Genomic DNA, 12,344 nt, shown 5'->3' with positions numbered 1-12,344 from the left:
GAAATATGCAGGAGATGAAGGAGCAAGGTAAAAACCCACCAGACCTAACAAATGAAGAGGAAATAGGCAGTCTACCTGAAAAAGAATTCAGAGTAATGATAGTAAAGATGGTCCAAAATCGTGGAAATAAAATGGAGAAAATAGAAGAAACATTGAACAAGGACCTAGAAGAACTAAAGAGCAAACAAACAATGATGAACAACACAATAAATGAAATGAAAAATTCTCTAGAAGGAATCAATAGCAGAATAACTGAGGCAGAAGAACGGATAAGTGACCCGGAAGATAAAAGAGTGGAAATAAGTATTGCAGAGCAGATTAAAGAACAAAGAATGAAAAGAATTAAGGACAGTATCAGAGACCACTGGTACAACATTAAACACAGCAACATTCGAATTATAGGGGTCCAAGAAGAAGAAGAGAAATAGAAAGGGACTGAGAAAATATCTAAAGAGATTATAGCTGAAAACTTCCCTAATATGAGGAAGGAAATAGTCAAGTCCAGGAAGTGCAGCAAGTCCCATACAGGATAAATTCAAGGAGAAACACACCAAGACACATACTAATCAAACTATCAAAAATTAAATACAAAGAAAAAATATTAAAAGCAGCAACGGAAAAACAACAAATAACATACAAGCTAACCCCCATAAGGTTAACAGCTGATCTTTCAGCAGAAATTCTGCAAGCCAGAAGGGAGTGGCAGGGCATATTTAAAGTGATGAAAGGGAAAAACCTACAACCAAGATTACTCTACCCAGCAAGAATTTCATTCAGATTTGACGGTGAAATTAAAACCTTTACAGGCAAGAAAAAGTTAAGAGAATTCAGCACCACCAAACCAGCTTTACAACAAATGCTAAAGGAACTTCTCTAGGCAGGAAACACAAGAGAAGGAAAAGACCTACAAAAACAAACCCAAAACAATTAAGAAAATGGTAATAGGAACATACAAATCAATAATTACCTTAAATGTAAACTGATTAAATGCTCCAACGAAAAGACATAGACTGGCTGAATGGATACAAAAACAAGACCCGTATATATGCTGTCTACAAGAGACCCACGTCAGACCTAGGGACACATACAGACTGAAAGTAAGGGGATGGAAAAAGATATTCCATGAAAATGAAAATCAAAAGAAAGCTGGAGTAGCAATTCTCATATCAGACAAAATAGAGTTTAAACTAAACACCATTACAAGAAACAAAGAAGGACACGACATAATGATAAAGGGATCAATCCAAGTAGAAGATATAACTGTAAATATTTATGCACCCAACATAGGAGCACCTCAGTACATAAGGCAAATGCTGACAGCCACAAAAGGGGAAATCGACAGTAACACAATAATAGTAGGGGGCGTTAACACCCCACTTTCACCAATAGACAGATCACCCAAAATGAAAACAAATAAGGAAACACAAGCTTTAAATGATACATTAAACAAGATGGACTTAATTGATATTTATAGGACATTGCATCCAAAAACAACAGAATACACTTTCTTCTCAAGTGCTCATGGAACATTCTCCAGGACAGATCATATCTTAGGTCACAAATCAAGCCTTGGTAAATTTAACAAAATTGAAATCATATCAAGTATCTTTTCTAACCACAACACTTTGAGACTAGATCTCAATTACAGGAAAAAAAACTGTAAAAAATACAAACACATGGAGGCTAAACAATACGCTACTAAATAACCAAGAGATCACTGAGGAAATAAAAGAGGAAATTAAAAAATACCTAGAAACAAATGACAATGGAAACACGATGGCCTGAAAACTATGGGATGCAGCAAAAGCAGTTCTAAGAGGGAAGTTTATACCAATACAATCTTACCCCAAGAAATAAGAAAAATTTCAAATAAACAACCTAACCTTACACCTAAAGCAATTAGAGAAAGAAGAACAAAAAATACCCCAAAGTTAGCAAAAGGGAAGAAATCATAAAGATCAGATCAGAAATAAATGAAAAACATGAAGGAAATGATAGCAAAGATCAATAAAACTAAAAGCTGGTTCTTTTAGAAGATAAACAAAATTGATAAAACATTAGCCAGACGCATCAAGAAAAAAAGGGAGAAGACTCAAATCAATAGAATTAGAAGTGAAAAAGGAGAAGTAACAACTGACACTGCAGAAATAGAAGGATCATGAGAGATTACTACAAGCAACTATATGCCAATAAAATGGACAACCTAGAAGAAATGAACAAGTTCTTAGAAAAGCACAACCTTCTGAGACTGAACCAGGAAGAAATAGAAAATATAAACAGAGCAATCACAAGCACTGAAATTGAAACTGTGATTTAAAATCTCCAACAAATAAAAGCCCAGGGCCAGATGGCTTCACAGGCAAATTCCATCAAAAATTTAGAGAAGAGCTAACACCTATCCTTCTCAAACTCTTCCAGAATACAGCAGAGGGAGGAACACTCCCAAACACATTCTACGAGGCCACCATCACGCTTATACCAAAACCGGAAAAAGATGTCACAAAAAAAGAAAACTACTGGGCAATATCACTGATGAGCATAGATGCAAAAATCCTCAACAGAATACTAGCCAACAGAATCCAGTAGTACATTAAAAGGATCATACACCATGATCAAGTGGAGTTTATCCCAGGAATACAAGGATTCTTCAATATACGCAAGCCAGTCAATGTGATACACCATATTAACAAACTGAAGGAGAAAAAGCATATGATCATCTCAGCAGATGCAGAAAAACCTTTTGACAAAATTCAACACCTATTTATGATATAAACTCTCGAGAAAGTAGGCAAAGAGGGAACTTACCTCAACATAATAAAGGCCATATATAAAACCCACAGCCAACATTTTTCTCAATGGTGAAAAAATGAAACAACTTCCACTAAGATCAGGATGAAGACAAGGTTGCCCACTCTCACCACTATTATTCAACATAGTTTTGGAAATTTTAGCCACAGCATTCAGAGATGAAAAAGAAATAAAAGGAATCCAAATCGGAAAAGAAGAAGTAAAACTGTCACTGTTTGCAGATGACATGATACTATACACACAGAATCCTAAACATGCTACCAGAAAACTCCTAGAGCTAATCAATGAATTTGGTAAAGTAGCAGGATACAAAACTAATGCACAGAAATCTCTTGTATTTCTATATACTAATGATGAAAAATCTGAAAGAGAAATTAAGGAAACACTCCCATTTACCATTACAACAAAAAGTAAAATTACTTAGGAATAAACCTACCTAAGGAGACAAAAGACCTATATGCAGAAAACTATAAGACACTGATGAAAGAAATGAAAGATAATACAAACAGGTGGAGAGATATACCATGTTATTGTATTGGAAGAATCAACATTGTGAAAATGACTATACTGCCCAAAGCAATCTACAGATTCAATTCAATGCCTATCAAACTACCAATGGCATTTTTCACAGAACTAGAACAAAAAATTGCACAATTTGTATGGAAACACAAAAGATCCCAAATAGCAAAAGTAATCTTGAGAAAGAAAAACGGAGCTGGAGGAATCAGGCTCCCTGACTTCAGACTATACTAAAAAGCTACAGTCATCAAGACAGTATGGTACTGGCACAAAAACAGAAATATAGATCAATGGAAAGGATAGAAAACCCAGAGATAAACCCACACACATATGGTCACCTTATCTTTGATAAAGGAGGCAAGAATATACAATGGAGAAAAGACTGCCTCTTCAATAAGTGTTGCTGGGGAAACTGGACAGCTACATGTAAAAGAATGAAATTAGAACACTCCCTAACACCATACACAAAAATAAACACAAAATGGATTAAAGACTTAAATGTAAGGCCAGACACTATAATTCTCTTAGAGGAAAACATAGGCTGAACACTCTATGACATAAATCACAGCAAGATCCTTTTTGACCCACCTCCTAAAGAAATGGAAATAAAAACAAAAATAAACAAATGGGACCTAATGAACATAAATGCTTTTTAGCACAGCAAAGGAAACCATAAACAAGACGAAAAGACAACCCTCAGAATGGGAGAAAATATATGCAAATGAAGCAACTGACAAAGGATTAATCTCCAAAATATACAAGCAGCTTATGCAGCTCAATATTAAAAAAAACAAACAACCCAATCCAAAAATGGGCAGAAGACCTAAATAGACATTTCTCCGAAGAAGATATACAGAGTGCCAACAAACACATGAAAGAATGCTCAACATCATTAATCATTAGAGAAATGCAAATCAAAACTACAATGAGGTATAACCTCACACCAGTCAGAATGGCCATCATCAAAAAATCTACAAACAATAAATGCCGAGAGGGTGTGGAGAAAAGGGAACACTCTTGCACTGTTGGTGGGAATGTAAATTGATACAGCCACTATGGAGAACAGTATGGAGGGTCCTTAAAAAACTAAAAATAGAACTACCATATGACCCAGCAATCCCACTACTGGGCATATACCCTGAGAAAACCATAATTCAAAACGAGTCAATGTACAGAATGTTCATTGCAGCACTATTTACAATAGCCAGGACATGGAAGCAACCTAAGTGTCCATTGACAGATGAATGGATAAAGAAGATGTGGCACATATATACAATGGAATATTGCTCAGCCATAAAAAGAAATGAAATTGAGTTATTTGTAGTGAGGTGGATGGACCTAAAGACTGTCATACAGAGTGAAGTAAGTCAGAAAGAGAAAAACAAATACCGTATGCTAACACATATATATGGAATCTAAAAAAAAAAAAAAAAGGTTCTAATGAACCTAGGGGCAGGACAGGAATAAAGACGTAGACGTTGAGAATGGACTTGAGGACACGGGGATGGGGAAGGGTAAGCTGGGACGAAGTGATAGAGTAGCGTTGACATATATACACTACCAAATGTAAAATAGATAGATAGTGGGAAGAGCTACATAGCACAGGGAGATCAGCTCGTTCATTGTGACCACCTAGAGGGCTGGGATAGGAGCATGGGAGGGAGATGCAAGAGGGATGGGATATGGGGATATATGTATATGTATAGCTGATTCACTTTGTTATATAGCAGCAACTAACACAACAATGTAAAGCAGTTATACTCCAATAAAGATGTTAAAAAAAAAAAAAGGTAGCACCAGTATTATACTTTTACTAGTGGAATTTAGAATCTTACTTTCAGTAATCATGTTTGTGCACACAGATATGAACACACACACAAACATCACAGTGTAGAATAGATCATGCTACTTTTTCTTTTTTTCATGCTACATTTTAACATAGGTTAAAGATACATTGTATGAGGGAAGAAGAACAGAAGTTGCCATTCTAATAGTCAACTGATCCTCACCTTCTCAAAAGACATGTGTCATTTTACCTAGACTTTGGGTCACTCTCACTGGCCTCCATCACTGAGACAAAACTACATCTCCTTGAACCAAAGGAAACTAACCCATCTAGTCTCCTCTTCTCACATTACACCACGTTTTCCCTCTTTCTTCTATTCAGTTTTGTTCCAATAAGCACCATACTGGACAAATGAGTGAAACATGTTAATAAAGAACTGATACCAATAATAATAATAATGGCATCGTGACTGCAACTAGGAAACTTCTCAACACATTTTAACTAATGTATCATACCTCATTTAATCCTTACCATTTTATGTGTGGGAAATATGGGGTGAGAAGGTTTTAAATCACGTAACTGTAAGTATCCACATGCAGAAGTATTAAATCCAGGTCTTCCTTACTTGAATTGTGATACTGCAGAGCTTTCCAGTAGTCTTCTAACTGTAGTCATTTATTCCAGTTAAATGACTCTGAATATTAGTTCAGAAGAGTTATTTGTATATATATAAACTCATATGTTATGACATTTTTTCCTGAGGAAGTATTATACCTTTATATCTCAATGTGACCTATAGTCATGGTATTCAGGTAACCAATAATAATATTAATGACAATAAATAACTGGTCAAACATTGATATCAAATTTCACTTGTTAGAATATTCAAATGTGAAAAAATAAAAACAAAGGAAAAAACTGCTCTGAGCCAGTTGGAGTTTGTAGCATTAATTGACACCAACCTCATTTAAATTATTTTGAAAGGTTTCATCTGCAACAATAATTGCCTGAGGATGATAAAGCAAATATGTCAGAAGCCTCAAGGAAAAAGATATGTCACTTAACCACTGGGGAGAGAAGGGGGTAAAAATTGCAAATATGAAGACAGTAATTTTCTAAGATCTATATCTTTCACAGGCAGTTAAGTTTACAACTTATAAGAAAAATCAGCAGAACAGTCTTTGCTTTTAGAAATTGAATGGATAAATAATAATCCCAGTTATTTATTCATTCATTCATCCATCCATCCATCTATTCATTCATTCATGCATGCATTCATTCATTCATGATTTATTTGTTCATTAAATATGTATTTAATATTTATAGTGTGCCTGGCGCTGTGCTAATTGTTTCAGAAGGAGCAGGAAATCAAACAGACCCATTGGACTGTGGCCTCCACAAGAAGGACTTTTGACTTCTGGGTTTATTTGGATGGGTTTGAGTCTACCGGTCACGGTCTTGACATGAAAAGGTGGCACACTCCAACTAGGTAACTTGAGAAGAATGTTAAAATAGGCTATTTGCAAAGGCTACCAGTAGCATTTAGAAAAAGAAGTAACAGACAGTATACTACTTCAGGGGTTGGCACTATGGGAAGATATTACCACCCCAAGGCTTAAAGGAGCAAGGATAGGGATCCTTCACCAGAATGCTGAGAGAAGGTAATGAGAGAAGCTGGCCAAAGGAGCTATGGCCATAAATAGCCAGATCATAGAAACATAGGAGAGAAGGCACCTGGGGAATAAATGCCTCAATTCACTCTCCTATTACCCTCTGATTTTCTTCCCATATTTCTCATTGCTCTGACTCAACCACAATCTAGAACGTGGGAAAACCCTTTGAGGCACTGTCCACGTCAGCCTTCTGGGGCATAGAGCAGGTAAAAATAAGTAGAGAGTGGGTGGAGGGCTGGATGGGTGAGATCCAGCATACTGAGTGAGACATTTAAATACATATAAATCTTACAATTCTGTGATAATTAACTTTAACATTTTAATGGACATGTAAGTAGAAAGTAAATTTTCTTTCATCTACTTATGTCTCTCCCCAGAATTAATTCTTTAAATTTGTATGAAACCTACTAGGGTGACCATTTTAAGGATTACATTAACAGAGGAAAAGTCCAATACTCAAAGACTTTGGGTAACTTGTACATTACCCAGTTACTAAATGGAGCCAGACGTTAAACCCAGAGTTTAATTCAATGGACTGTTCTCTTAGACATCACCCAATACTAGTTTCTTCTTTGTGAGTTTTATGCAAAGGCAGCTGTCAAGGCATATAGATCTATTTCATTTTTATAGGCTATATATTACACTATTTTTAATATACCACATTTTGCTTAAACAGTGAAAAACTTGAAAATAACCTAAATGTTCATCAATAGATAACAATTACAAACAATGTCACAATGAATGTACTTATATAGTTACTGTCAGAAATGGGCAAAGACGTCTTCAGGATAAAATTGTATTTGCAGATTTACTAACATAAAGGCTGTGTGCACGTAAAGTTTGGCAAATTCTCCTCAACTGCCCTCTGAAAAAGTTAAATAAAGACATATTATAAGTGATAATGTTTGAGAATTTATATTTTAGCATATCTGCTTCAACACTAGATCTTATACATCGACTATTTTCTACCTATGATATTAACTGGATTCATTTGGAAATGTAGGGTAGTTGTAGGTTTCTAAGAAAATCCCATTGAAATACTGATTTAATAATTTCATCAATAAGTACCTCTCCACAGCATGAAAAAAGAATGCCTTGCATTTTTTTCTTTTTTACTATCAGACTTTGAAACTACTTCAAAATCTTTGAGACCTTCCACTGACATGTTTGTCTATGGTATGTGATTTTTCTCACTGGTAGAGCAAGACACAAGCAAATATCACTTAAACATCCTTTTTCGAATAAAATAGCATAAAATGGAAACAAATGAAGTTTCCTTTTAGACAGATGCAAGCTGTCCGCCCAGAATACGACCTTTTCTCTGAACTTTCTTTTCACGCTACCCTAGAGAGCGACATATAGAAGAGGAAGAATTCTACAGAAGTGTGGTGAGGACTGGGGGTCCTGTTCACATCTAAGCCAGAAAGACACCAGACAGCCTCTTTACAACTAGAAAATACCAGCCTCTAGCCATATATTTAAATTGTAAGCATGAAAAAACGATGCCTGGAAACCACACCAATATCAAACTATGTCACATAGCTCTCTTATGCCTTGTGCCAAAAGCCTGATATATGTACCTTATGATCTATGGGGATACTTAAGATTGGAGAGACCAGTACTACATATTAACTTTGCTTAGGAGGTGCCTTGACTATCCTGATTCCTCAAATTATCTACGACTACCTGCTGAATCACATTATGTATGTATTTTTGAAAAAGAGGAAAAAAATCTAATGAAGTGGAATATTACTATCTGCTGCAATTAGTGATGCTTTCTTTCTAATTTATTTTAAACTTCTTCAAATTTGGAAATAAAAAATATAGATGTGCTTCAGACTTTTTTTTTGGTAAAAAATAATTCTTGGTTGAAGGCAATGCTGTGGGACATTTATCAAACCAAGTTACAAATAAAAATGGAGACAGAAGTCTGACTTCTGTACACTGGCTCTGGGGTAGGACACAGAAAAATCAAAACCAGTCACCTGTTATGGATTGATACTATAGGAGCAGCAGCTGAAATGCCCTTTTATCCTGGAGTGACTTTGACAGGTCTTGAATCTCCCTTAGTCCCTCAACGCTCTAAGTATCAGAATGGAACAATTTCAAGAACTGAAGTGGGGTAAGTAGCAGGGCTCAGAGTCAAGAACAAGAGCCAAAATCAAGCCCAAAGGGAAGTCCTACATTTCTCCACTTTATGAATCCAAACCACCAGTGAAGCAAATGATCGTAAGTTAGATTTAAAGCAACAGAATCACCTAGATCTGATGTCTAGTGTGGCTTCCTCAGTGTTAACATTCTGATAAAACTGAAATGGGACTGTCAAAAATTGTCATATTCCAGCCACCTGGTATAAATAACCTGTCTGCAGAGGATCCAGTTCCTTTGGTACCTTTGATACTAGTCTTGTTAGCTGCCTTCCTACACAGTCCGACACAACCATTATAATAGGGAGGAGTGAGAAGAGGAAAACACACAGGTTGAAGAAGAGAAAATACTGATGTTATTTTATTGTTGTTGAAGTTGCTATGTATTTCTTCTGTACGGCACAACGCTGAGTGCCTCACTACTGCAATATGTTAATTCCCTAATACTGACCCTCTTTAAAACCCAGCCTGCAGCACTTATTGTTTGTGTGCTCATGGGCCAAATTCTGTTCATTTGTCCTACAAAATGAAGATAAGTCTACCTCATTTTGAATACTTTAAGAGATAATACTGCAAAGAGCTGATATTTATTAGGAGCTTCCAATGTTCCAAGAAATACACAAAACCCTAAAATGAGGTTTACAGTTGCAATAGTTAATTTGTGAGGTAGATGTTATCATCCTCGTTTTCTAAGTGAATAAATGAAAGATCAAGGAGTTTTAAATGACTTTGTCTGATCACAATGAAAATAAGTACTTAAGCTGGCATATAAACCCAACTCAATTATTGATCCCCAAACTATGGCCCTAATCCTAGACAAAATGTTTTATCAGCTCAGCTTTCAGGATATTTCCTTGATTGTGCAGACAATCATTATATGCATCATTATATGATAGTTCTATGCTAATATCTTTTTACTGTCATTGGACTGGAAAAGAAGGAAAAACTACCAAAGATAATCCTTTTAAAATTTTATTTTTTAAGGTTTCAAAAATATTGAATGCTTTCCACATTATCACTAATTATATTAATAGATTTGTGGAAACAGGGTATTAATAGATATGTGGAAACAATGTAATGCCTTCATGTAGTATTAATGCACTAATGGATGTGCCAAGCTATTATTGTCATTCAAACTGATAAGGTATTTTGCCTTTAATGGCTTTGAGTGTTCATCTCCTTGAGAAGTTTTAGAGTCCATGCTAGCTAGTATTTTAATAAAAGCCCTTCCTGTTGACTTGATATTTCACAATTAAATGGAAAATGCTCTGTGACTAATGTGTTTAAAAAGTAGTGATCAGTTACCTATTGAAAATAATAAGTCACAATTTTGGAGCGTCTGTGTTTACTGACTTGCAGTTGTCAAAGTAAATTAGTATTTAATTAGGGGGTGCATCTTTATCAGTGATTTGTAAACACCTTAGCTATACCAAGGGTAATGAAGGAACTACTGTAATTGTTGAAGTTAGTAGTCAAGTTTTGTTTTCTACATGAAACAAATATTTCAAAAGTGTTGGAAAAAGAAAGACAGAAAAAAAAAAACAAAAACAGAGACAGAGAGAGAGATTATTACTGAACTGGCTCAATCTGTTCTCATTTTCTAGAATCTAACAACTAATCCTAGAATTATGAGAATGTTGTCATCCTAGACTATTCTCTATCAAAATACGCCAGTGGATTTATTTCTCTTGTTTTGACTGTATCAGTCATATTGCAGATTGATAACTATAGACACATTGGTTAAATACTATGTGATATCAACCATAATGACTAAACAAATATGTTTCTCTCTCTCTCTCTCTCTTTCTCTGTATTTGAGGAGGAATCATCTCTATTTCTAAAGGAAAGATCTGCATCTGAGATTGTTCTATAAAGCCAGAATTTCTTTAAAAATCTCACACAACTACCAACTATGGTATTGTTTTAGAATATTGATGTAGAATATTTATTATAGAGCTTGGAATAATGTTTGGGTAAACTAAATAGTTTGATACTTATATAATTTTCAAACATGAGAATTAAATCTGTTGGAAATAAGTCTCCTTAAGCCATTTATAACTTATGTGTAAAGTAATTCCTTAGTTTAGTTGACTTCCAATAATTTTCTTACGGGATGAGCAAGTTCAGAAAATATTACAGTTTGAAAATATAATAAAACACATCAACATTAACATTCATTTTAATATATAACACTTTTTGTGAAGAGCAATGAATATAAAAGCATTTTCCCCAACACGCGGCAAATGCTTAAGTTAATGTTATCATGATCAAAAGTGCTTAAAACACTCTCCATGCACATCAAAAGTATTGTACCTACCTCTTCTTGTTTTGCGCATTCAGATCTATCTTCACTTTGACCATCTTAGTATTATTCCCAACAATTTAAGCTTAATGAAAAGATTTCAAAATATGACACTGTATCCAAATTAAATTTTAGAGACATTCCATATTATTATTATCTTGGATTCAATAGGTTTATGAATTGCAACAATGGGCAATAAATGAGTGGAATATATTGAGGATATAGTATGCAGGCACTGAGTCTCTGGAAAGTTTGTCCAAAGTAGCACAGCACCAGATATTGTGTTGAGGTGGAGGAAGAGGATTTCTGTGTCTGTGTCTAATACAGACAGACAATGGGCAAGGGCTTTGTCTTACCAGGACCGATTGAGAAATCAGGTGACTAGATCAGACATGTGGTCTTATAACCAGGAATTCTTGTGCATCACAAAGTGAGAAGTAATTCATCAAGGTTTGACTGTGAGTGACACTTGGTTAGGTGCTAGGAACACAGAGATAAATATCTGAAGCTATGATTTTATAAACCTTAACATCTGGTTGAAGAAACCAATGATCTATAAACATCATGGTCACCAAACTAATAACGAATTAAGAGCAAGGGATTTAGAACTGTGCTCTAGATTCTAGAGGAAATAGGTCCTGCCTCTGCCACATGCTTAGCTGTCCTGATTTTAAACAGTTAGGAAAGAGAATCCATACTACATCAATAGTGGGAATTTGATATTCATGACTCATCACAAAGGTGTGAGAAAAACTTACAGGACAAAAGTGACCAAGGAGGCAACCAAGAAATCAGTATCAACAGAAAGCCGTTATCACCTTTACAAGCTAGGGATATAAAAAGGAAAGCTGGAGTTACCAGAGTTGAGTAGCTGAAGCCATTTGGCATCAGTAGGATAATGGGGAAGGGGTAATCAATAGGCAGTAGAACCACTGAAGGATTGCAGTCACTTCTGAAGATTCTATGCCATATAGAGAGAACTGGGGTTATGCTGGCTTTTTCCCATGCTCCACACTCCAAATTCCTGCCAGTGCCTCTACTGTACAGAAGAAAAATGTGAAACCAGTTGGCGAGGGAGACTAGGAAATGTAGGTTGCAAGACACTTCCC

This window comes from Balaenoptera musculus, chromosome 19, assembly GCF_009873245.2.
Source record: "Balaenoptera musculus isolate JJ_BM4_2016_0621 chromosome 19, mBalMus1.pri.v3, whole genome shotgun sequence".
NCBI classification, from domain to species: Eukaryota; Metazoa; Chordata; class Mammalia; order Artiodactyla; family Balaenopteridae; genus Balaenoptera; species Balaenoptera musculus.
Note: the sequence above shows the minus strand (reverse complement) of the source record.